The 26,484-nt window shown below is 40.2% G+C and overlaps 1 protein-coding gene across 1 annotated transcript in view; it reads left to right on the top strand.

Annotated features, from left to right (window-relative positions):
- Nucleotides 1-4,127: 4,127 nt before the first annotated feature.
- The window catches only part of Cntn3 (contactin 3), a 401,246-nt gene continuing 378,889 nt past the window's right edge, over nucleotides 4,128-26,484 (top strand). The window contains exon 1 of the mRNA XM_052174442.1: nucleotides 4,128-4,442. The gene's annotated coding sequence lies outside the window, so the exon portion shown is untranslated. The remainder of the gene's footprint in view (nucleotides 4,443-26,484) is intronic.

Below are 26,484 nucleotides of genomic sequence, written 5' to 3'. Positions count from 1 at the left end.
ACATGAATATTTAAAAGGCAATTTGAAAACACATGGATGACAAGACCCCCCTTGAACTTGGGGTGATATCCACACTAATGAGAGACCCTAGCATCAGGGGAAGAATGACAGCTTGCAGGTACCATTTTCGAAGAGTGAGTTTCTAGATACATGAGTCACTTTTTGCATCTTAGCATGTTTATCTCCAGAAGGCTTACCAGAGTAGTTACTGCCTGAAGGCCAGGTGGATGCTTGGCTGACCTCGTAAGCAGACACACTGGAAGCCTGCTCATCACTGAACAGTTACTGAAACACCCATTATGTTACACACAGTTTGCTTGGAACTCTGCATTGAGTTCCAGAGCCTTTGGGATGCTTACAATCTAGCAAAGGAAATGTATGAATAACATGATAAAATCCTGAAACATAGAGATCTGCAGGATAGAATCAAGAGAACCACCAAGAGGCAAAACTTCAACAGATATCTTCAGACTAAATTAATGGAGTCGCTGAGTTTTCAATATTACACTAAGGTTCAAAATGTTATTTTCAACACACACACACACACACACACACACACACACACACACACACACACCAGAATCCCCCCTCATTTTTTTTTACTGGAAATACAGAGGACTTGCTCCAATAAAGTTATCCAGTGGCCATTAAGCATTCAAGGCAAACCTTGAAGGTGAGGTTGTGATGACTGTTGTAACAACCGACTTCCTTACTCCAGCTTGGATACACTATAGCTCATTGTCTGGCTTGAGTAAACAAACAGACAAACAAGCAAAAGCAAACACTCTGCTCATAGCCACTCAAGTCAGCAGTGTAGAATATTCCCCAGTGAAGCATCCAAACAGAAGCTAGAACGTTGAAAGCAAGACAGGGAGGCTCCTGGGTCTTGTTTTTGCATCCCAGGAAAAACTCCACCCCACCTTCAAAAAAACAGATGTGTTTGTCAGGAGCTGGCTGTGTTCCAGTTTGTCTTCTTGCCTATGAACCCCAGTCTCTGGATTCCATAAATATTTTTCTTCATTTTCTTTTGTTAAACAACAAACAAGGAAACAAGCAAGTAGTGTGTGCTATCAGTATCATGAAGTAGTTTCTATCTTTCCACACAGATGGCCCATCTTAACAATGGGAAGATGATCTCACAGCTAAAGAGCTTTGATATAAAAGGTACCATAGGAAAAGGAAGTTATTATTCTTCCTTATAATGCCCTAAAAAAAAAAGAGAGGATTTGCCATCTAAATGGCTGCTGAAACTTAACTGCAGAATTGCTTATAATGCTACAATCAGTTGAGGCCAAATTCAATAAAAACTCCATCCGGCATTCACACTGAGAAGATCCACATGTGCCTTTAATTTTTTTTTTTTTTAATTTCCTGGGCTTCCTTCCCAGAAATTGAATGGAAATTTTATTTAAACCTGCTCTTGTGTATCAACTTTTGGTAAATATCAGGTTTTCAGTTGACTCACATTATGCTTTGCATTCTAAGCAAAGGGAGGATCTGAAAGGAGGAGCGTGTCTCTATATGCATATATTTATAAATCCTCTTACCCATGCTGACGGGGGAACTGGAGTTCATGCTTAATATTTGTCATGGGTCATGCAAAATTTAGGTTGCCCCTGCCTCCTTCTGCTGCAACCATAACATTCAAAAGTCCATCAACCCCCTTGCCAGTACGAATCAGCTTTTAGTTAGCACAGGCAACATGAACTGAGATGGGAAGAAACTAATGCTGTGGAGAGAGCCAGGCAGGGTTAGTGTGTAGATTTCTCTTGGTCTAATTTAAAAGATCTTCTCTGCTGTCTGTCTTGCTGCTGTTTTAGTGCCTTGGGCCAGTCCCCTCCCCATTGCCACGTGTCCTTTTACTCCCATTAGACAGGGCATATAGGTGTATTAGAAGCAAAATGCATTATGGAGATGCTTTAAAGAAGGAGGCACGACTGTGATGGATGTGGGCATGTCAGTAATTGTACCTGCTAGTTGCAAGGCATGAGCATAATTTGCATGTAAAGTTTTTCTCTGATACTTCCAGAATACACCAGTTCTGCCTAATAAAACATTTTGTCACACTCAGGGGGGTTGCCAACATGTTCTCAGATTGCAAGCAAAGAGATTATTTACAGTAACCTATAACAACTGCTCTGACCATAAACTTTCCTTCCTTCCTTACCTGATTTAATATTTCTCGTTTGCTAAGTAGAGAGACCCTAAGGAGTCCAAATTCACTGCATTTTGATTCTGATAGAAGAAAGCACATTACTTTTATTTATAGCATTGTCTCGATCATTGCCTCCTCCCAATTCTTTCAGACATAAACAACTCTAGTTTTATTATTATTATTATTATTATTATTATTATTATTATTATTATTATTATTAAACTCAGCAATTACTATTAGGAGTATGAGCAATTTTCAGATACTAAGAGAAATGGCAAAAATAACCAATACTTGGGGAGCTTTGGGAGTGTGTGCCAGAGGTTGCTGTGTGTTGCTAGGGTGAAAGAGTTTCAGTACTGAAGTACTTTAGGGACAGAGCTAACGCTAGGTAGGGCTGGGGACCAGTAAGCCAGTAGGAAGCAAGGCCTTGCACCACTAGTGACAAAATGGGTCAGAACCTCTTTTAAAGGCTCTCAAACCTTTCTAGACGTTCAAATTTCTTTCTGAATTTCAGACAACTGATGACTGTCTCTTGGGAGAAAGTAGAGAAGACTGAAAAATCTACTGCCCCGGAATGGGATTCCTCTTTCACATCTGGCTTGCTAATGGGGCTGTCCTGAATGTACCTTGTTTCTTTCTTGTTCTGTCTGCAGTATCATCCACAGAAGAGAGAGAAAGGGAGAGCAGGAGATGAGTCAGAGTTGTTAATACTCCAGTTTAATTTAACTACAATGACTATATTTTTTTAATATAAAGAGAAGACAACTTGATAATAAAAAAATGTACAAGGTTTATAAAATAGCCTCACTCATAGAGATAATTCCTAAGTTGTATACTAGGTCCTGGGCATCTCATTATTGTGAATATATGTAGTGTGTGTGTGTGTGTGTGTGTGTGTATGTGAAGAAGCCAAAACAGTATCTACCCACCCCATTTTAAGACACTTTTATTCTCTATTACAGGTTAGTCTTGAACTCACTAGTCCTGATCTTCAAGTCCCTAGCTCATGGCACCATGTGGAACACATTATCTCTTGGAAAGTTAATGATACCAGTGCTCCTAAAGGACCCTGCCCTGTAGCTGCTACTATATATACATAATACACACACACACACACACACACACACACACACACACACATATATATGTGTGTGTGTGTGTGTGTGTGTGTGTATATATATATATATATATATTTCCACTCTTTTCATTGGTCATTCCTCGAATGATTGACAGCCATATGATCCAATTGTTTTCACAGACAAAAACAAAGTTGTACTATTTGTGCAGGTTTTTGGTTGAACTAGGGGTTGCTGCTCACAAAGGCTTAGGATTTCAGTAAGTTTATATTCACATCCAGATCATCCAATCCAATTCTATCTCTGTGTACTTAGAGAAATAAAAGTGACCAGACCGATTTCATGGGTTCCTTGTAAAAGCTAAAGTGGGATTAGTTTCATAACTGACTCATTGAAATCTTAGGAAATTAATTTCTTTCCAACAGTCACGGAACAAGAATAAAGTTAGCGTTACTTGGGGATTGCATGTATTGAATTCTTGTAAACACCTGGAGTGTGTGTGACTCCTTCCTTCCTCCCATCAATTTATCCATCCATTATCTATTTATAGCGTACCCTTAATAATTATGTTTTAATGATAAAAGTGACGATTTGCGCACTTGTGTGAGCTCAGCTGCAAGAGACCTGGAAACCCTGTCCTGGTGCTACCTAGATGCCAGCTGCGAGGCAGGAGGCCACCCAGTGGTGACTCTCTGACTGCCAACCATCCAGCTCTGCCTGGTCCCTGCTGTGGCTGGACGGACACAAGCCAGCACAAGCATCTCAGGCTCAAGCAGGGACCGGTGGCAGCCCGGCGAGGAGGCTCAGGGAGTAAGTGGTGGTGCGAGCAGCGTGAGGCGCAGGACTCTGTTGGCTGTGCCGCCGCGCTCCCCGCCCCTTTCTCCCACCCTCTGTCGCCCTCCTTTCCTCCCTCCCTTCAGTGCTCGCGCGGGAGCCAGAACCCCAGCATAAGCAGCACAGTCGCAGGCAGCGCACCTTCGGCGCCTGCAGCAGCCACAGCAGCCTGGCGCGCGGTGGCGCCGGCGGCGGGCGGGTGGGCGGGCGCCGCGGGTCCAGCAGGGAAGAGTGCGGAACCTTGCAGAACAGCGCGGACGGGGGCGCTGCGGCGAAGGCGGCGGCTCAAACGAGTGCGCACGGCAGCCCCCGGGCTAGTCAGCGGTAGCGGCCGGCGGGGCCGGCTGGGCAGGAGTCTTGCAAGCTGGTGCAGCTAGGTAGGTCGTGGTTGTCCCCTTGCTCACTACTACTGTAGTCCTGGCTCTGGGAGGAATCACCTGGCTGGGAAACTTTACCCACTGGCTTCAAAGGCTCCTCGGCTGCGAAAGTTTGTTTGCTTGAGAGATAGATGCACTTGATGGGTCTAGAGTAAAAGATCCTTCTGGGGCTGGTTTGCCAGAGGACGTGATTTTTCCACTCTGGGGCTAGGATCGATTTGGGGATGAGATGCCTTCTCTAGCCAAGAAGCTGAAAAAAAAAATGCAACCAATTCTCCTCTTCTCTTAAGAGAAGTCAGTTTGGCTACTGAAAGTTGAAGGGTGGGGAAAAATAAAAAGTTGGGAACCCTAGGGATGCCAAGAGAATCCCAGGGCATCATTCTGGCTTTAGAAGGAGATGCATTTGCTGTCTGAAGCTGTAGTCCTGACTCACAGAACTGAGCAAGTCAAGTCAGGGTGTAGGATATGCCTGCTAGTGTCTAAGTTTTCTCAGCTGCGTTTTCTTTCCACTCAGAAATGATCAGCCTTAAGTGGAATCCCTTGTAGGTTTGTCTGATAGACTGTAGTTCTCCTGCCTTGACTTAAGAGCTGTCAGGGATCTGGCTAACCTTCTGTTCTCAGGAGTCCTATAATGCTCACACAGAATATCTGAAGCAGAAAACCGGGAAGTGCCCAACCGAACACCCAGGTCAGAGTATCGGCACTTTCTAAATGAATTGTTCCTTACTTCCGATTGCATGAAATGCAGGGCTTCTGGGCTCTGCCTGTGCAGAGCTCTGATGCTCCGCAAGGACTCACCAATCCTTAGGTCCTACCCAAGATTGTGCTCCCTTACTGATTTACTGATTTACAAGACAGTGCGCTCAAATGAATGACTTAAAAAACCAATGGTGCTGGCTCTGTGAGGACAGCAATCCTGTGTTCAGAAGGGGATGGGAGCAGACAGCACACGGAAAGGAAAGGGGTAGACAGTTTCCTAACCCCAACCAAATATGTCCAGAAGTAGAGCTACAGAAAGAATCGACCTGCGATGTGTGTGGTGTGTGAAGGTAGCCAGAAAACCCTGTCATATGGGGAGTAGGTCAACCCCCAAATAATTTTACAATGATTAAGCAAAAATAACTAAACACACATGCACAGTACAGGAGGATGTGTGTCGTGATTTCTGTCTACCCCACATAGATGAATATCACACTAGGTGAGCAAAACATTCTGATCTGTAAATAGATTAAAACTGGGAATTAATAAGAACAGCTAGTCAGAGTCCCTAGGAGATTGAAAGGGGGAGTAATTGCCTTTCAAAGAGCTATTATATTCTCAATAGCAAGTCAGACTTGTTACTTAGTTTTTGCAGCAGTGGCTGTGTTTGTTAGCTCTAACCTGACTTTGCCTGCATGCTGGTGTGGGTTTAACCCTTTGTGTTGTGATTCCTGATGCGAGGGACGAAGCCTGCAGGTTAGCATCCACATGACTTAGTGTAACATTTGTAGAGTGCCTAATATTTGCATGTCACTGCTCATATTCTTGTGTATGTTTATAAAAGATATTTGATGGAATTGAGCCCATGGGAAATGTAGAAGTCTGTTTATGCACATGCTCGGTAGAGTTAGGATCTCTGAATGCTTGCTTGACCTAGGTTGAGACTCAGTAACACATGTTTTTTGAAGAGGGTCACCACTCTCTAGCGAATTTCTAAACAGTTTTACCTGCTAACCATGAAGTTGCATGCAAGCCAATGTTCCTCCTATGGAAAGGTGGCTAGCAGTGGCATAGAAGAGGTAACTGATTTGCAGGCTAATAGATTCAGACAGTGCCTGTCTCTGACAATAGCACTCCAGATGCTCCTGACTGTCTGGGTGTCACAACTATCTGTCTGAAGATGTGAAGGCATTCAGACCAGTTCTCTAGAAAGATTCTAACTTTAGGATATCCTTCAGAACACAAGTAGACAGCACGAGTGTTTCTTAAAATAGCAACACAATATTTAATAGGACCAAAGTGCCAAGCCATTTGAAGTAGGGCAAAGATTAGCTGCAGACAATAAGCTGTAGCCTTTGAGTTGCTGATTTATCTTCATTTTTTTCTGTCACATTTCATGAATGCCTAGTTATTACAAACTAATAGCCTCTTCACTCTGCTAGCAAAATATGCATCTTTTCCAGTTATAAGTGCCCAGTTCCCTTTCAGTCATTCATACACATCTGCTAGTTTTGTGTTTACTACATAATTTAAGTGTCCAACTTGAAGTTCCCATTAACTTCTAATACATTTGCCACTGAAACAGTATATAGATATAATTAGCGCACTCAGACCGCCAGATCTGTATATGATTATATTGTGTCAGAACCACAGAACAGAGATGGCTCTGGCTCCAAGGTTTCTAGTTTCTCAATCACCATTCAGTGTTCATAGCAGCAGAAGTACATTACTTGTATACAGTAGGAGATAGGGAAATGACATAGGGACTCTGTGTTGCTATGCTTATTTCTTTGTGGTTTCTGTTTTGGTCAACTCCAGAACGTTATAGGTAACGTTTGATCTTTGCCATTTATTTATTTATTTATTTATTTATTTATTTATTTTTGTTGAAAACAAACATACCTAAGTTACTTTAATATACACTGTGTGCATAAACATGATGTGTGTGTGTGTGTGTGTGTGTGTGTGTTTGTAGTAGAGTTGCTAGCCTTGATGGATTTCTCTGCTTATGCTTGGCAATCATGTCTTAGCATCAATTTAGAAAAAATATAGGAATATGGACTACCAGCTAGTTTTAAGAATTTCTTTGAAACTGAGTGTTGATGACTTCTAGTCTGAGATCTAGACAGAGCACTGGTCCTAAGTGGCTTCTGTTTACAATGTCCCTCTACCGCAGCTCCTTGCTTCTATACTCATTGGGAACATATCTTGGAAAATTTGTATCTGAAGAAATGCACTCTCTGGCTGAAGCTTAGTATTCCAAGTTTCAATCCATAGTACATTTTTATTTTCCTTCTTTTATGTACATGTTATAAACAAGAAATAAGGGCTGGTAATAGAAGTACTGGCAGAACTTTATAGCATTTCAAACAGCTCTGCTACTTGGAATGTAAATGTTTGTAGAATCTTTACTGTGCAAAAAAGCTGCCTTGCAAAGAGTGAGGGGGGAAAAAGCTCAACTGATTTATTAAATAGGATAAGATAATTCATAAGGCATGTATATTCCTCATTGCAGACATATTGGCATTTGGAAAAATAGATTATATCTGTTATAGCAATTCCACTGCATTCTCTTAGGTGCTGTTAACTCAGATTGTAAATTTTGTAAAACAGGAGAACAATTTTCTCTCATTTGTTTTCTAAGTCACTTGACTTTGATTATCTTTCAGCTGTTAAGACATGAGATCCTTGCAACCAACCTGCTTCACATTACTGATAAATGAGCCTGGTGATGCATTATTTTAATAGGGTAAAGATTTCTGAGGACTGTTACTACTTCAGATATTCCTGCCTGGAGGAACTGGACTCTGAACTATCCCTTACATTTGCCTGCCTTCATCTATCTCCACCCACACCTTCCTGCTCTAAATCACCAACTTCTCCCCCGGAGACACTACATCGGCTTCTCTGTCTCTTTTCAAACTTGGTCCTCCATATCAAATGGAACATGCATCCATATATATGCCCATCCATGCATCCATACATATGTTAAATTAGAACTCTTCTATACATAATGATTAAATGCTTTCTAATTGCACTCCAAATAAAATAAAATTTACTAATCATCATCCATGGAGCTAAGCAGGATTTAAGCTTTGGGAGTGAGAGCATCCCGAGTGACTTTGACTTGCTCACTTTTCTTCCCCACTTTCCCAGCTTTGGAATGAGCACTTCGAAGTGCTCATTCATAAACAAGTGCATACTCAGACATAGACATATGGAGTTTTGATTGCTGATCAGTCCTTAGCCCATGCTTCTGACTCTACAGACTCACAGGGGGCTCTTTTGTTATGTATCTAATACATGTTAGGACTCCCTATGGTCATTTTCCCCATAGCCTTTCACCTCTGTTTCATTGCCTGAGTCCCAGGGAACATTGTGTAAGTAGGCATCATTTCTGTTCTATGTACTTCTTTTTACAGTATGTGACTCACATTGGTGCTTGGCAGACCCGTGAGCACTGAGATTTTGGGAGGGTGAGTTTGCATTGTACGCTTGTAGCATCTGTGGCCAACGATCTTTACCAGGTGGCTCACATTCAGCAGAAGTCTGCCATTGATCTTTGTTGCGTTATTCCGGTCTCACTGGTACCATACCTTAGGTCTCTGGGATATCTGCTCTTCCAAACTCATCATGTGTGAGTAGAGTTCATTTTCAGCTTGGCCTTGGTGATTCCTTCAAGCTTTGACTTTTTAGGTGTCATCTACCCAGGTGTCCTCAATATTCTGTCGAACTGTCTGCTTCGTTTGTTCTTGTAGCTGTCAATAGAAAGGAAACACACCACTCTGTCTATCTGTGTTACTTTGTGCTAGTCCGAGATCTAGACACTTCTTCTACCTTCCTCCCTGGCACCAAAAATAAACCTGGTTAAAAAGGAATCTCCACATTTTGTCTTGCTCCTGATCTGTCTCATCCTAGAAGCTGTATTAAGCCATGAATTCAAGTATTTGGGTCACTGAATGCCTTCCTGCTGAGATGAAAAAGAAAAACGCTGTTGACACAGCCTATCATCTTATGACTTCTTTATACTAATTCTACCCTACACATAGCCTTCTGGTTGCAAGGGGACTTCTTAAACTTTTCTTAGAGCTTAAGTCCTCTCCTGTTCCTTTTGTGTGGCTATAACATGTAGGACTCTAAAACATGTAGGACTTCCAGTCTTCTACAATCATCTCTTTCAATTCACGCTAGCCTGGCCTCTGCAGGGAAGCCTTTACTTCTACATTACCATTTGGCAGGTGATGCTGAAGCATTTGGTCCCCTAGTTGACTCGTTCCCCTGTAAAACCACCGAGACTTCTGAATTCAGCCATTCTTTAAAAAGCACCTCATTTTAAGGAAGATGGACTATAATTTAGTATTGTAGAATTGTTTAATATCTGCATTGTCTAATATTCTGGAGCAGTACATCCATATTAAGAATTCGTTAAACATCAATGTAATTAAAGTCCACCCTCTTTTATTGAGTTCTGCTATAGTCATATAGAGGCTGCTTGAAGTCATTTAAGTGTATACTTTTAAGACATTTTTACTTATGAGTTTTTGAGTGATAGGTCATAAGCTGATAGCAAATGATAAAATTAGAATTTAGAAAATCCCCTTGCAGTCCAATGGTGGCACGGGTCTTCAATCCCAGTACTCAGGAGGCAGAGATGTGTGGATCTTTGTGTCTCTGAATTCAAGGCCAGCCTGGTCTACAGAGTGAGTTCTGGGATAGCCAGAGGTATACAGAGAAAGCCTGTCTCAAAACAAACAAACAAACAAACAAACAAAAACAACCTAAAAAGGAAAAAGAAGAAAGAAAAGAAAATCCTATGATAAATAGAATTTTCTTTAAAGTAGGAATAAGCTAAAGGTTCTGTGTACTGGATGTTGCTCTTCATATAATAATCTGAATTTAGTGGATTGAAGCAATTCAAGAGTCTCAAAATTTATATTAGTTTCATATAATATGAACATCTGCAATAAACAAATGACTGAATCACAACAAATCAAAAGTGTGTCTTGTTAAGTAGTAAACAGATTTAGGAATTTAGGATTTGTGGATATTATTTCTTCAGCAGTCACATGTTGGTCGGTAGCCCCACATCCTGCAGAAATGCTACCATCCTCTTGTTGCCTACTCCTGCATGATTGCATGTGCTGGAACATGTGTGTACACATGCATCAGAGGCCAGACATCAGTGTCAGATGTCTTTCTCAAGCGCTTCCCTTACAGGCCGTTTCATTATCGAATACATTTTTTGACAGGTGGTGTCTCACTGAAGCTGGATATCACAGATAAGGATATACCTGCTGGCCAGCAAGCTGCCAGCATCCTCCTGTCTCTGCCTAACACAGTGCTGGCTGTATGCATGCATGCCTCTCTGGCTGGCTTGTATAGCTCAGCTGAGTATCTTCATATTTTACCCACTGCTCTCTCCTGTCAGCTCTTGTCCTCTCGCCACAGAAGCATGTTCTTGCCCTGCCTAGCTAACAGAGATGTTTTGGTCCCTAGAAGATCTTCTGAAGCATCTCAGGGGGCGAGGCTCCTTATTCTGTATTTTAACTAAAAAAAAGAAATTAAATAATTATAAGAGAAAAGTAGCATATGCCAAAATGCGAGTTGTATCTGTTTCTCACTTAGCTTCCTCATGTGGCTGCTGTTCACCAGAATATAGGCAACATTCAGTTTTCACCATTTTAAGAACCTGGGCTCATGAGAATATGAGTAGCATTCTGTCTTCTGTACAGAATCTCATATCTAAGTTTTTGATTTAAAGAACAAATATCTCAAGAGATAGCATTTTCATGTTAGCAGTCACTGTTATATATTTTTGCAAATGTCTTCTTGGTTTGGAGTAATCTATTTCCATAAATCTTTTCTGTAGAGATATTTTTGGTTCTTAAATTTCATGAATTCTCTCACCTTGAAGCTGCTAGATATCAGAATAACAAGAGTAACGGTGGAAATGAAAACTGCAAGAATTTTATCAAACTAGACATGACATTTGGGTGGTTCTCTGGGGTCATCAGAGAGAGAATCTGGCTTGATTTCCCAAAATACATTTGCAAAATTCTACAGGTAACAAAAATTTGTTTATATGATCAGATCTGGGTAGGTTTTTCCATACAGCCAAAGCTAAAGTCAAACCGAATCTTCCTCTGCATGTTCTTACAGGAACAGTAAAATTTTATTTCTTGCATGGAAATAGGCACTCTCTAAAATAACTTAGCACATTGCAGAAGATGGTAATGACACTTTTCAGGCAATTAAAATCAACCCGAACAATATAGCTAGTGATCGGATCTGATGTATGTTCCTCACTTGGCCTGGCCCCGGCCCTGAATGTAAAGCAGCAGAGAGTGGCTGATTACCAGGCATCAGCCCTAATTTCGAGAGCTGTAGAATACAGATAAGGCCTATTTGTTCCAGAGTTGGGTGTGCCTGACAACACTTCCTCCCCTTTTCCCTACTTATCCCCTCCACCTATAAAAGCACATTTGCACGTATTAGACAGTTTAAGTTATTTTTCTCTGATCATCTCTCTGAATACTTGCTTGGGCTCATTTTTTTTTCTTTTAAGTACAGGTAAGTGAAAGCTTTGTGTATGTCTGCATGGTTTTGAAATTTGAACACCAAAGATTCTCTTTCTCACTCCATTAAATAAAAATGTATGCTCGTGTTGTGTAAAGATAAGCATATTCATGTTAATCTATTAAGCATATTTAGTGTTAATATATTAGACTATTGCATGGGTATTGAATAGCATTTTCTTCTGATCAGTCACTTTGATTGTGTTTAGTGGCATTATTGGTTGTGAGAATAACAGAGCCCTCGGTATATGAGGGGTGTTTTTGTGTGTCACGAAACCCATCACATATGGTGTAAAAATGCTCACAAGGAGCAAGCATATTTCCATCTGATGGAAATTTTTGGCCCCTTTTAATTGAACAGCATCATGATTGTGGCTGTGAGATCCTTGAATAATACCTTTTGTTATTTTTGTAGAAATTACACTTGAGAACTGTCTCCTGAGTCTTGACTTTTTATTCTTCACATCTTATAACACCATAGTTTCCTTGTTATTTTTCTTTCTACCCAGTGTTGATCTGCATATGCCTGCCACTCCATTTCACACCCATACTTAGGCATATGCACGGGTACGCAAACAAGGCACAAGCTAGAGATAAGGATGAGCCCCCGTGTTACCGCCAAATCATAACATTCTAAGGCATGATGCTCAGACCTTTTAAATTGTCCAGACAGAAGAGATTCAAGTCGAATGATGAGGTGACATAATGGATTCTTTCAGGATTCAAACAACCCCATGATGTTTAAAGTGAGTCAATTTCTACTTCTAATTATTTTTCCTCCCCTCCAGCTAGCTAGCTCTCCCTTTCCTTTCCATTTTTAGATTTTCTTTCTTTAGGGTCAAATTTTAAACCATGCCTTCTATACTGACCCCTAGAGGATTAGTTCTTTGAATTGTCTCCTATTGAACATATTGCATGTGTTTATTTGTACAGCCTTTATGGTGCAGATGAATGGAAGGACAATTTTTAATTTCCATCTTCAGAGAAGCATGTGTTCACTAAACAATGAAACACAGCAGCTTGGTGGCAGATTGCCTGTGAGGAAAGGGCAGGGATAGCATCCTCTGCTTTTTTGCATGATGCAGTGCTCCTTCCTCCATGCCCTAGTGGCCCCTCTGGAAATCCTCACCTTCAGATCCTAAGAGACTAGGTAGTTGGTGTTTACAGTAGTGTCATACTCTGAATCACCTTGTAAGTACCCTTGATAGTCCCTTTTTAGTCTGCCAAAAGATAGTAAATAGTCAGAACCTGGCAGAGGCGGTCTACCCCAGCTGAGTATAGCCAGCAATCAGAGTGCTTCACCCAGCACAGTTTACATCCAGAATCATCAGAATATGTGTTTATTTAAACTGCGAAGTTTTGAGGGGGTATTTTAGGCAACAGTAACACATATAGCACACATAATTTAATGTAAATGAACCTTCCTTTAAAGTTTTATTTTATAACTTTAAAATTTCTGAAAAAAGTATACATTTATCAACATCATGTTGATCTGAAATTGCACACACAGTAATGAACAAATTAAAGTAATTCACATACATAGTAGGTTACACAATTTTTTTTTGTGGTAAGAATACTTAAAGTCTGGTAATTTTTTTTTAAATGTTGGTATATTGTACAATAGATTTCTTAAAATCATTCATCCTGTCTAATTAAAGTTCTGTTTTTTGAGCAATGCCTTCCCACCTCTATTCTGTGGCTAGTAACCACTTTCTACTTCTGTGAGTTTAACATAATTTACTATTACATAGAAGAGAAGTCATGTGGTATTTCACTTTCAGTGATGAGATCATGTGATATTTTACTTTCTGTGCCAGGCCATTTCTCACTTAACAAGAATATTCTCCAATTTCACAGGGACTCTTGCAGTGTCACAATTTTCTTCATTTTAAGGCCGAATAGTATTTGTATGAGTTGTGTGTGTGTGACTGTGTGCATGTGTGTGTGTGTGTGTGTTTATATGTGGCATTCATCAAGGAATAGACTTCAAAGTTGATTCCTTGCGTCTTATAACATGTAGCCTTGACTGTTGTGTATGACACTATAGAGAATCTAGGGGCGCAGTTAGCTCTTCACTATACTGATTTCCTTCCACATACTGACGTTTCAATATATATACACACAACCCATGCACAGCAGTCGTGGTAGTTGTATTTTTGAGGACCATCTGTACTGATTTCCACACTGGTGGAATTAATTTATGTCCCCACCAGTGGTGAGCAAGGCATCCCTTCTATCTTTGTCCTCACTAGCTCTACTTGTATTTAAATATCTCACACAGCTTCTATGCCAAATAACAGGATATGCTTAACTTGCAGGGCTCTGGCTTGTTTATGCTAAGTGTGGTTGTTTTGCTCTTTGCCTGTGGTTTTCCATGAAATGTTTTTTTATCAGATCTTTTGCTTATTTTAAGTCATAAAATTTGTTGTCTTTTTATTCAGTTCTTAACTTTCCCATGCTTTATGCATTAACCCTTAAAATTCTTCAAGTTTACAGATCTTATTTCTATTTTGTACATTATCACTTAACTCTCTTGAAGTTTTCTTGGCTATGCAGATTTTTTTAAAACTTACATGTGTTTTACTCTTTTTTGGAGTTATATAGAAATAAATCATTGTGCAGCCCATGTGACTGAAATTTTTCTCTCTGTAGTACTGTCATAGTTTTGGGTTTTGGATCTTATGATTGAATCCTTGATTCATTTGGAATTGATCATTGCCTGATATCATAAAGCCCTAATTTCATCATTATCTGCATAAATATCACGGTACTCAAATCTTGATGAGTGAGACTGAGACTATCATTTTACCACAATGTATTTTTGGATTTTTGTGTGGGAAATTGAGTGTTCATAAGTCTTGAATCAGGTCTGTGCATTCTTGTCTAAGAATGTTTCTCTATGTCAATTTATGCTAGCACCATGCTCTTTTTAGTGCTGTAGCATTGTAGAATGTCTTTAAAGTCAAGTAGTTTGATACCTTCAACTCTGTTCTTTTTGGTTATGATTGCTTTGGCTCTCTGGCTGGGGTGGTGGTGGTGGTGGTGGTGGTTCTTTCATGGTTTTCCATAAATTTTATTATCTAAATCTTTATGAAAAATGTTATTGTGCCATGTTGTTTGACATTGTGTTAAATCTGTGGACTGTTTTACATAGTTTAGTGTAGACTGTTGCCTGTAGGCTGGTGAGGGCAGGTGAAAGATAAGGCTAGAGCCTGTGATTGGGCAGTGGAAAAAAATAAAAGGCAGGCTGAGGGTTTTAGAGAAGGGTAGGGAGAGATAGAGACAGAGAGGTAGACAGAGATGGGCAGACAAGATGGAACCTATAGGAGAGAAAGATGAAATTGATCCACGTGGCTTGAGTCACAGATAGCTATGGATGTCATAGAAGGACAATAGAGTAATATAGGGCAATTTATCTAATCTGGGTGGGCAGCATTTATCAATATCAACTGAGCTTTGAGTTCCTTGTCGGGGCATTTTGGGGATTAGGCATTTACTGTTATAAATCTGACTGATAAAGTCTTTGGAATTCTCTTTATATGGGTCTCAGGGTTTAGAGCCAGTAATGACAGACTAGCCTCAGGGAACAGATGACTGGGAATGAAAGTGGTTCAGCAGCAAGCAAACTTGTGGAAATTGGGCAGACCACCGCTTGGGGATAGCCATGGGGGCAGGGAGACCACAGCTGCCTGAGAGTAACCGAGGTAGCATCGGTTATTTTTTTAATATTACATGCTACAGTTTACTTTTTAATATTATTGTTCTTAATATTTAATAATACTTTTCCCCTCTGTGTTATTGAATTTCTTTCTATTTCTCTCTCCCATTTCAAATATATTATTATATAAATGATGATTTGATGGATTAAATAAATATAATTTTACTTGATGCCATAGCTCTTCTTGTTATAAATAGTCAGCTTTGGTTTGGGTATCATGCAGTACAGAGTCACAGAGCATTTTAACAGCAAGAATGACCCTTGCTTGTGTGGGATCTATGGGTCTGAGGATGGGATAACTTTCTTCCATGTGGTAGATGAATGGTACACTTACTCTATTTGGCCTCACATTCCGGAATCCGGGGTGAAGTTACATGTCAGTCGTGGGTGCTATCACTTTTCATCCAGAATCACTAACATTAGACCAATGCTACTACTATGCCTTGCTTGCTATACATTCAGCTGGTTGCTCATAGTCTTGACTCTCTCTGAAAATTTCCCTTTGCCTTAGGGAAAGAAACTGGCTTAGAAGGGGTAAGTAGGGTGGAGTGGGGTAGGGGAAATGGGGGGATGCAAAGAGGGGTTGTATGCTGATGGTGGCCTTTGACCAATGGTTGCTTGGACACACTGGCCTTTGACCAGTGTTGCCTTACTTTGGACAGTCTGGATGGTCATCCAGCCCTAGGGTGCGCTGCTAAAATTGATTTAAATGCTAGCAGCTGCCTGTTCCCTTTTGTGTGTTTAACTCCATATGCTTCTTGTGGTTGTTTCTGGAAAATCAATGCATCCCATTCTACACTTCTCCTCTCCTCATTTCAGTGTTGGTGTCTGCAGAACCCATGTTAGGAAAGACTCTCAGCTGGGTTGTGCTAGCCTTCTTGTAAACTGCAGAGGCTTAGATAAATCATGCAGTTGGTTTAGAAGCTTGGATTAGAAATAGTTGTGTAACGGCCACATAGAGAGAGTCAAAATGAGGAAGGGTAAGTGACTATTTCTAGACATTAATAAACTGTCATAAAGTCTACCTCTGAGCTCATACACATGAAGTATGTCACATGTACAAACAATACACTTGCCTATTTTCCCCAAGTCTGTTACATGCTGTTATAGGGAGAATATATGATTGAGTGATTAGTAACACAAAGGTTTTCCTGGGGTTACAGTTGCAGAGTAGTTAAAGTATCTACAGGTTGTTAAAGTATCTAAAGCTTATTAAAGGTTCATGGTGCTTCAACACATTGCAAGAAGTATTATGATTTTATGATAGATTCTTCATCTAATGGCAGATTTTTCTCCCTAGGAAAAGCTAATATGCTAATTATTGGCACATTAGTTTCACGATTTAATAAAAGAGTAGAGTATGGCATGAGAGTGGAAAAAAGGAGAGGAGCTGGGAGGAAAAGAATGGGCGAAGATGCTGCAATTCTTGTTCAATGAAAATATACTAAGAAACATGAAGCCTCCCTGTGATGCTTGGGCTAACCTTAGACTCATGAACCTCTAGACTCTGCCTCCCATATAGCTGGCAATACAGACATGTGCCATTTTACCTAGATCTTCTATGTATTAAAGCCTCTGCTACATTCTCAACTATGCCTTACACTCTGCAAAACTGCAAGGATTATAGAATGGACAGATCACAATCTACTTATATGAATCCATCATTACTACTATAATTCTACACAGAAAGCAAATCCACAAATATTGGTAGCTTGGCATGAGGATTGTATGCCCCTCTCTTTCTGTTGACCTGGGCTCTGCTGAACTCATGCTTAATCATGAGTCAGTGGAGGTTTATACTGGACAATTTTACATTGCTGGAAATGGGTCTGGCTAGGTTGTTTTCATTTGTTTCAGGTCTATGGATAATGTTCTCTGATGAAATTGTTTTTATAACATATATAAAGACAAAAGTGCACATGGTGTAGATCCTCTTATCTTGTTTGCCACTGGAATTTTATCACCTCAGACTCATTCTGTTGATCATGAAAAGAAACATGACCAAACTCTAACTCAGGAATGGAGAGTGATCTTTTTTTAGTGGGACAAATTATAAAGACATGTGGCTAAAGATGTAAATATAGGAAGGGATGAAGAATTTAGGCCAATTATGCAATATGCTGTGCCGCTAAACCTCATGTCCATTTAACATTATAAATGACCCCTGGATATTTGTTGCCTCTCAAACTAGAGACAGGAAATGTAAGATGTCACTTTGTTGCCCATGAATGAATTATTACTTTTTAATTGCTTCCTAACTGAAGGAGACATATGCAGGAAAGGCAATACATGTTGAAAGCTCTCAGAGAGTACTTGATCCTATAAGAACTGATGTTTTCTTTCTTTTTTGTATCAAATTAAGTTTTGCTTAGCAGTAATGTGTTTTATTACTTAATATAGGCGAACTGTGTCTACCACTTAATACTATATATAGTATAATACACACACACACACACACACACACACACACACACACACACATATAGTTATCTTTTTGCAATGGTGTTAGAGATCTCAACTCAAGTTCTCATGCTTGGAAATCAAGTACTTTACCTGCTAAACCATAGCCTCAGACCCTCCTTTGCATTTCTTTATCCCACCTATATTTATATTAAGTATTTTTAAAAATAGTTTTCTTTATGACACTCAAATTTAAAGTCTCAGCTTTTGCTCTTGTATCTCTTTAGACATGACTTTACTTTTTCTGGTAGTCTAGAAGTGCGTATTCACTTGCCATGAGTACTGTTCTGGAATGTTGGAAGAATCCGGCCCTATTCATGGAGAAGATTGGCCTGATTTGCTCTGGCTTGTGCATTGCGAGTATTCTACATGGAGTCTCTTCCTGTGGCGGGTGCTTGGTTCCTTTTCTCATATAATGCTGTGGCTGATGAAGCCAAGCTTGACAGAGAGTGCCTGTGAGCCTGGGTACTCAGTGGCTGCCAGGAGCAGACTACTCCATCAACTTCTTGTGTGCATGGAAACAAGTAAGACACGAATGTCATTTTCTCTAGTCAAAGAGAAAATTTTAGGTCACTAGTTCCCTCAACACCAAGCTGTGCACTGACATATATGATCACTCTGTGGCCCACAGGTCACATATATCCCAGGATAGCAATGCATGCGGCACACAACATGCTTGTAGACGACATCATCACTTTCTATTTTTTAGTGTATCATCACAGAGAAAGACTTTTGTTTTTTAAATTTAATTTTATTTTCACTTATTCACTTTACATCTCTCTCACTGCCTACCTCCTGGCCACCCTCTCCCACAGTCCTTCCCTCCTCCCTTTAACAGTCTTCACTGAGTGGGTGGAGGCCCCTCTGGGTATCCCCCATCCTGGCACTTCAAGTTTCTGTAGATGCTTCCTCTCCTACTGAGGCCAGTTGAGGCAGCCCAGCTAGAAGAACATATCTCACTGACAGGCAACAGCTTTTGGCATAGCCCCGTTCCAATTGTTTGGAACCCAACTGAAGACGAAACTGCACATCTGCTTTGTATGAAAAGGGAGGCCTCGGTCCAGCCTGTGTATGTGCGTATGTTCTTTGGTTGGTGGGTCAGACTGAGAGCCCCAAGGGTCCAGGTTAGTTCCATCTATTGGTCTCCTGCGGAGTTCTTATCCCATTTGGGACATGCAATCCTTCCTTCTATTCTTCTATAAGCGGTCTCAAGCTCTGTCCATTGTTTGTCTGTGGGTGTCTGTATCTGTGAATCAGCTGCTGGTTCAAGCCTCTCAGAGGACAACATTCTCCCATTTGCAAGCATAACAAGAGTATTATTAATAGTGGTAGGGGTTGGTGCTCGCCTATGGCATGAGTCTCAAGTTAGTCGGGTTATTGGTTCGGCATTCCCTAAGTCTCTGCTCCATTCCCCATGCCTGCAATTCTTGCAGGTAGGATACATTTTGAGTTGAAAGTTTTGCGGGTATGTTGGTTTCTCTGTCACTACTCTGGGGTTCCTGCCTGGCTATAGGAGGTGGCCTCTTCATGTTCCATGTCCCCAATGTATTACATACAATTTTAAAGGAGTAGGGACTCCTACTACAATATGTATGATATACATTGTATATATTGCATAAACATATATATGTGTATAAGCATATGAGACCCATCAACATCGCTACCAATTTATCTTATTTTTTAAATCCTTGTATTCCCTACTCTACCTAAAAGACAGCACTGGCAAGGAAGCAAATCATAGTAGGGCTTGTGATCAAAATCAAACAAACAATCTAACAGAGAAACAAAACGCTTTATTTGGAAGTGATGTAGAATTAACATGAAGCCTTTTTCCCTACAGAAGAAATAACTCCTGAAACAGCCTAGTTTCCTCCAGCTTTTGTTGGGACATCTTCATCTATGGCATCCTCGTCATGGGCCTCAGCTATCACGGAGGCTTCCAGTCTGGTTTCCCCTGCCTTATTCTACATTCTGTTTTGTTTGTGTGTCTCTGAGCAGTCCCAGGGATTGAACTGTGGATACTCCGCGGAGGAAGCAAGTGTACTGTCATTGAGTCACAGTCTAGCTCCTCATTCTTTATCACCTTGACTGTATTTCTATAACACAGGGAGTGCAGGTCTTTTAAATATTGTATCCTTATAAGATATCAGGGCATTTAAGTTGATCTTTAGGTGAAGTCTAGATTAGTTGATGTGGATGGGAAGGCTTCAGTGATTTAAATCCCACCATTTTCTTTGCCTTTATCCTGGGGACCTGTTTCCCACAATGTCAGAATTTCACTAGCTTTCCCTGAACAGGCTTATGTGTTCACACTTAGAAGCAGCCACTGCTAGGATTTTCCTACTGATTCAGAGTAGATGGCACCTCATTAAGAAAAATCTCTTCCCGTCTTTATCCCACATTGCTCTTATTACATGTCTGTTTCTCATGTTGAACAGTATGAGAAGAAGATACTTGGCTTTCCCTAGAGCCGCAGCTCAGGAAAGGCTCCCAGAAATATTGAGCAAAGTCTAGCAAAATGGTTCAGCAGTTAAAAGCACTTGCCATCCAGGTATAATGTCACTTGAGAATGATCCCTGATTCACTGTGGAAGGGAGAAATCATCTACTGAGAGTTGACATCTGACGTCTTCATGTTTGCATGCAGAAGTACATACCTGGGTGTCTACTCACACAGGTAATGATAATGATAAAACAAGCAATAAATAACTATAACGAACAAAGGAGAGAAAATTAGCAAATAATCCACCCCTATTCACAGTGTGTTCTGGCTTAGGGTCCTTGAGCTCAGTGCTTAGCACCATTTCAGGAGGACCAGTTGGGTACTGAATCCTAAACTAGCCATTCCAAATGAGTGACATGTGCAGCTTTCTTGTGATGCTGTATCACATCAGTGTATTTATTTCTAGATTTTAGAAATTCTTTCCTGATTTTTAAAGAATGCTTTTGATAGCAGTTAAATTATTTTTGCCTTTTAATTGCCCGTGTCACAATTTTGCATCATGAAATTTCCTTGAGTATTGGTTACCTGTGCTTGGCACGCCACGGTCTTAGTAGGCACTTCATACCTCATTCATGCATAAATAATCATGTATTGAGTGGTTGATATCATTACATCGTTTTATCATTATTTTATCTTATTGGCCAATGCATGTCACTTCCATTTAGAAGTGCTTTTCTTTTATAGATGAACATGCATTGCTGTAATGTATCTTATATTGGTAAATTGTCACACGCTTCTCATTGCACACTGACCCTTAGAGGAAGATAAACCCCTTATTTTTTTTTAGATTCAAGCATGTTTATCTTCTTGAATCATTTCCCAAGCATGCTGGCTGTCTCCACTGCTTTCCTCTGTGATAAGAAGAAAGAAGAAACCACAGTTAATCATATTAAAAGCATGTGTCCTTGGGGAAGACTAAAAGAGGTAGGAGGAAGGCGATTTCTCACTGGTTACTATAGTTTAGCCCCACTGTGTATAGAAATGCTTGTGGTGGGAGAAAGACGCCAGAAACTTGTCTTTCCTTCAGGGGCTTTGGCATAACTCAACAGGGCTTCCCTAGTCAGTATATGTTGAACGTTGTAAGTGCAGAATTTGATGATGTTACTTCTGCTATTTATCTGTTTCTTGCAGTTTGTTCTTTGTTTTTTTTTTCCCTTGCTACAAGCTTAATAAAGTCATGTATTCAAAGCCAGAAGCATGGCTGTCATGGAACCTTCTCCATATGGAGCAGTTGCTGATTACAGTGAGGGATGTACCATACTGTGCAAATCACACAACACAGAATTCATGTATCCATTATCTATTGCACATACAGATACACTGTGTTTGTGTATCAAACTGTGCCCTGATTTTATGGTTTGCAGCACTTATTTATCACTTGGTTTTGTGTGTGGACTGGGGATTTGAGCAGGCGCTTCAGTATCTGCTCTTGTGCAATTCCTTGAGAGGACGGGCAGTGAGAAAACAGACTGTTACATGGAGAACGCAGTGCATGGAGCCAGACTCTAAAGGGCAAATAGCTTTAGTGTCAGTTTGGGGATGACTATGGCCTAGACCTTTCTGGATCGTTCCCTCTCACTGCCATTCAGCAGTTCCTTTTCGTTCTCCTTTCTCTTGAATTCCCAACAGTGGAGGCTCTAAGGTCTTCTAAGGCAGAAGACTGGGTTTTTCAATTGTTTCTCCTCTAACTTGTTTTGCTTGCTTACACATGCCACCAGGGCAGTCCAGAATCTAGAGAAAGACTCACTGATTCTGCATCCTGCTGGAAGCCAGCAGGGCTAAAGTAATCATAGAAATTGTTTGGCTTTTAACCCTACAGTCTTCCTACTACTCCCAGGAAACTGCTTGAGCCTGCATGTTTTTTGGAGGTCTCCAAGATACCTATAATGAGCACTAGAACGTGGCTCCTGCTAATGCCTCTGCCTCGTGATTTACTGCCAGTGAACATGGCTTGTAAACCTGAAGTAATTTCTAATTTCCTAAATGCTTACCCATCCAATTTTCCTCAGCATCAGTGAATTTATTTTTAGTATTGCAGAAGTTATTTAATTTTTATGATCATGAACAATAAACAGAAATTAATCTTGATGAGGGAAGTATGATAAGAAGTGTCACCTGCAAAGATGGCTTTTAATACTCCAAGCTTGTTTCCCACATATTCTGATGCTGTTTGATTGGCTTTGAAATTTCCATATGCTAAGTCTGAATCCCTGGGAAAGCAGCTCCCCAGACTGGACCTCAGTGATGCAAGCCAGCAGGAAGTCTTCTTGTCTTCTTCTGTGTGAGCCTGTTCTAGCTTCATCTGTTTTTAAAAATAAATGCCCTGATCGATGTCATGAATAATTAAGTGAAAGGAGTTGTGGGATTTGGGGCTGTTTTCTTTTTAGTAATTGTAAATTCCATCTCACAAAGCCACAGCTCAGTAGCTAGAGGAGCAAGGTCTCAGTAACTCCTTATTCATATATATATATATATATATATATATATATATATATATATATATATATATATATATATATGCCTGATAAATTAAGCTCCAGAATGATCACTGCTTAGGGAAGATTTTTGCTTAGAGTGTGATTTTTTTACATCTTTATTAAATCATGTGAAGAGGTCTACATATCTAATCCATTCATTATTGTAAGGATAGTGATAAACATCTTGAAACAGTCATAAAATGTAGTGTTCTAGTTCAGGGCCTAAGCTGGTATTAAGTCTGATTAGAATAAATTTAAATACATATGATCAATGCAAATTTTGATGAACAGATTTCTCACATCAGATTTGTGAATGAAGTTCTTACATAGCCTTGGCTGGGCTCAGATGACCTAAGAAGCCAAGGATATACTTGTACAGCAGATCCTCTCAAGTGCTGGGATATCAGGTGTGTATCATATACTCGGTGTATTTGAAGTGTGGAGGATGGAACCCAGGGCTTTGTGTGTGCTCAGCAAATGTTCTCATTGAGCCACCAAGCTGCATTCCACCAAGCCTCTACCACTTCCTGCTTTCATTAAGCTCTACACTTAGCATCCCTTATCAATGAAACAGATGATAGATAGGCTGCTTCTTCTTAGTGCCACGGTGATGAGGAGTATAGGCAGGATGGGATCACATATCAGAGTACTGTTGTTTCTACTTCCTGTGCATGTGGATGGGCATTCCTGCGGGTCCTTGTCTATCCTTGGATGTGGAAGGAGCTGAGCATCTGCCTCTCAGAGTGTAACACCAACAGTGGAAGTGCACAGTTTCCAGTTGGAGGGCGAGTCAGTGCTCAAGTTAGATTGCACTCTTGAATTGTACATTTGTTATTATACGTGTGAGCTTGGGTATGAGTTTTACTAATCGAATTTTGTCGTTCATTGTGTAAACTGACACAAAATGCATTTTTGCATTGTTTTTGGTTTGCATTGTTTAATACCATTTTCTGAAATACAAAAATACAGTTGTTGTTGTTGTTGTTGTTTTTTAAAAAAAAACAGAGTGCTATGTATTTAATAGTGCAAGAGATGGGTAGAATTGTAGCAAATCATCTATCATCTGGTCATCCCATATGGTCTCCACTGGGACATGGATAGCAGATCTTATTTTTTTTCTTTTCTTCTTTTTTTTTCTTTTCTATATTCTTTGTTTATATTCCAAATGATTTTCCCTTTCCAGGTTCCCCCCTCCCCATAAGTCCCATAAGTCCTCTTCCTTCTTCCATTTTCTGTCCTGGCAATCCCTTAAAATTCTGCATCAAGCCTTTCCAGGACCAGGCCCTCTCCTTCCTTCTTCTTGGGAATGATTTGACATGTGAGTTGTGTCTTGGGTATTCAGAGCTTCTGGACTAATATCCACTTATCAGTGACTGATAGCAGATCTTATATTGTGTGCCTGTGCATTTCTTTTTTTTCCTGAGCTTGAGCTAGAGGACCAAAATGCTCTCACTGCAGTGTTGTCTCTCCTCTTCCATGGTTTCTGTTTTTCACATTGGCAACATCTTTTATTCCATATATCACTCTTTTCCTACCTCCAAATCAAATTTAATTCACTATGACCTCAGTCACTCTATATTGTATGAGTGTTTGTTTGTATGTGTCTCTGTGTGTGTTTTATTATAATATTGAAATTACTGAGATATCTCTCATTGTTGAGGTGGGCTTATTCTCAGCCACATCTATAGTAGTAGAAGCCATGAGCTATTATTAATATAACTCGGTGGACAGGCTCAACCAAAAAAGAAGTCTAGGGTGAGTTGTTGTTTGTTTTTGTCTCCTAGATTTATATCCTTTATTTTAGATTCTTAGAAAGTTAAGCTTAGTGAAATCTGTTTACTAATTACTGTCGAACCAAACATCATGTTAATTTCTTATGAAATTAAAGCTTAACACAGTTTCTGGTACAATAGTGTTGGCTCATTGGCAGTAATAATTAGTCTATGTGACTAAAAATAGTACATTTTCTATATTAATGAAAACAGTATATTTCTGTGCAAACTCTGACTTTCTGTTGACATTTGGAATTGCAGAAAAGTTTGATTTGGGAAGGTAAAGTTGTATGTGATAGGTCTCACCACTGTTTTCTCTGTTTCTAAACAAGTCACCTTTGTACCAGAACCATTTCTGGAGAGAATATGGAGTTTCTTTTCTTTCAGCCACTGACATTACTTGAAATTCTGGAGAGATGATTCAGCAGAATCTGAGATGAAGCCATCATGAGCTCATGTATTATGTATGTCAAACCACACAAAAAGCCATTAATTAGCCACGGTGTATTATAGACTCCTGTTCATAAATTGTTCTGAAGTCAAAACAAATTTGCTAAGCTACAAAACTCTCAGTTAATTTGCTAGTCAGAATTTGTGTGACATCTTCCAGAAACAAAACAAAAACTTGACATCCAATAATGCATAAATTAGAATATTGACTTTATTTGCATATTCATTTACACTTTTCCAAGTTAAGTTTATTTTAAGGATATATTTATGCTTGGAGCATACTAGGAATGCATTAACTGCTGGTTTCATGAAGTAATGCAAGGCAGCAGTTGTTGACTTAGTAAATTCCATACTATTGTGCTAATCTAGCCCAAATGAATTTGCTAGGGAGAATTTTCTATGTAGGAGATGCATAAATTCTACATTTGTTTAACATTTGAGAGAAACAAACCATCCCTGTCACCTGAAGGAGTAAGAAGAGAGCCTGTGTTGTTTTGTTTAGCTTCTTAAATATTGAATGATTGGCTGGATGGTGCATTTTGATTTTCTTCTTGCAACATGATATTTCAAAAAGATATTCTTTCTGAGACTCATTTGAACTCCTTGTCTCAATGAATTAGTATTTCTTATCACACGCTGTGAGACAAGGAAGAACCAGTGACCTCTGGTCTCTCACTCTCCTCACTCCCCTAGGCTGGTCAGGTGATCTGCTGTCCCTGCCCTCATGCTCCTTTAGTTCTGCTTTCTGTGTCTGCATTCGCTGCTTTCTCTTCTGCCTGCTAGTTCAGCGCCATTCCTGAAGGGCACACTCAGCTTTTGGACATCCACCTCTGAGTCTGTTCTCCTCCCTGCCTCTTTGTGAGCTCCACTGCCACTGCTGCTGCTCTCCATGCCCAGCTTCTCCTCTTGGACTTTCATCCTGTTGGATTTCTTTTCTGTGTCTGTGATTGTGCTGTCTTCTGGCTTTTATCCTCCTCTTGCTCATTTCAATAAGGATTTCTCAGCCTCGGTCTGGGCTGCCTTTTCTTTTCTCCCTCTTTTCCCTTGGGAAGCACATCCACTATAGATCTGATACTGTTGCCGCCCATCACGTCCTGCCATCATCCTTGGGTGGAGTTCCCTTGAGGAACACATCCTCTGTCGTTCTGATACTCTTGCCGCCCATCACTCCCTGTCATCATCCTTGGGTGGAGACCCACATTGCCAACAACTCTACCACTGCAGAGGAATATATTTTGATGGAGCTAAACTGGACGCTGTTTGTATCTAAACTCGCCTCTCTTTCCAAACATGGTTTATCTCACATTTCTTTATTTCTTTCTCAGGACCATATGTCTTCTCTGGCTTTAGACTACCGCAGGTTTTTTCATTATCCTCCCATCCCAGTTA

This window comes from Apodemus sylvaticus, chromosome 2, assembly GCF_947179515.1.
Source record: "Apodemus sylvaticus chromosome 2, mApoSyl1.1, whole genome shotgun sequence".
In the NCBI taxonomy this organism is placed as follows: domain Eukaryota; kingdom Metazoa; phylum Chordata; class Mammalia; order Rodentia; family Muridae; genus Apodemus; species Apodemus sylvaticus.
Note: the sequence above shows the minus strand (reverse complement) of the source record. Positions and strands in the feature narration are given on the sequence as shown.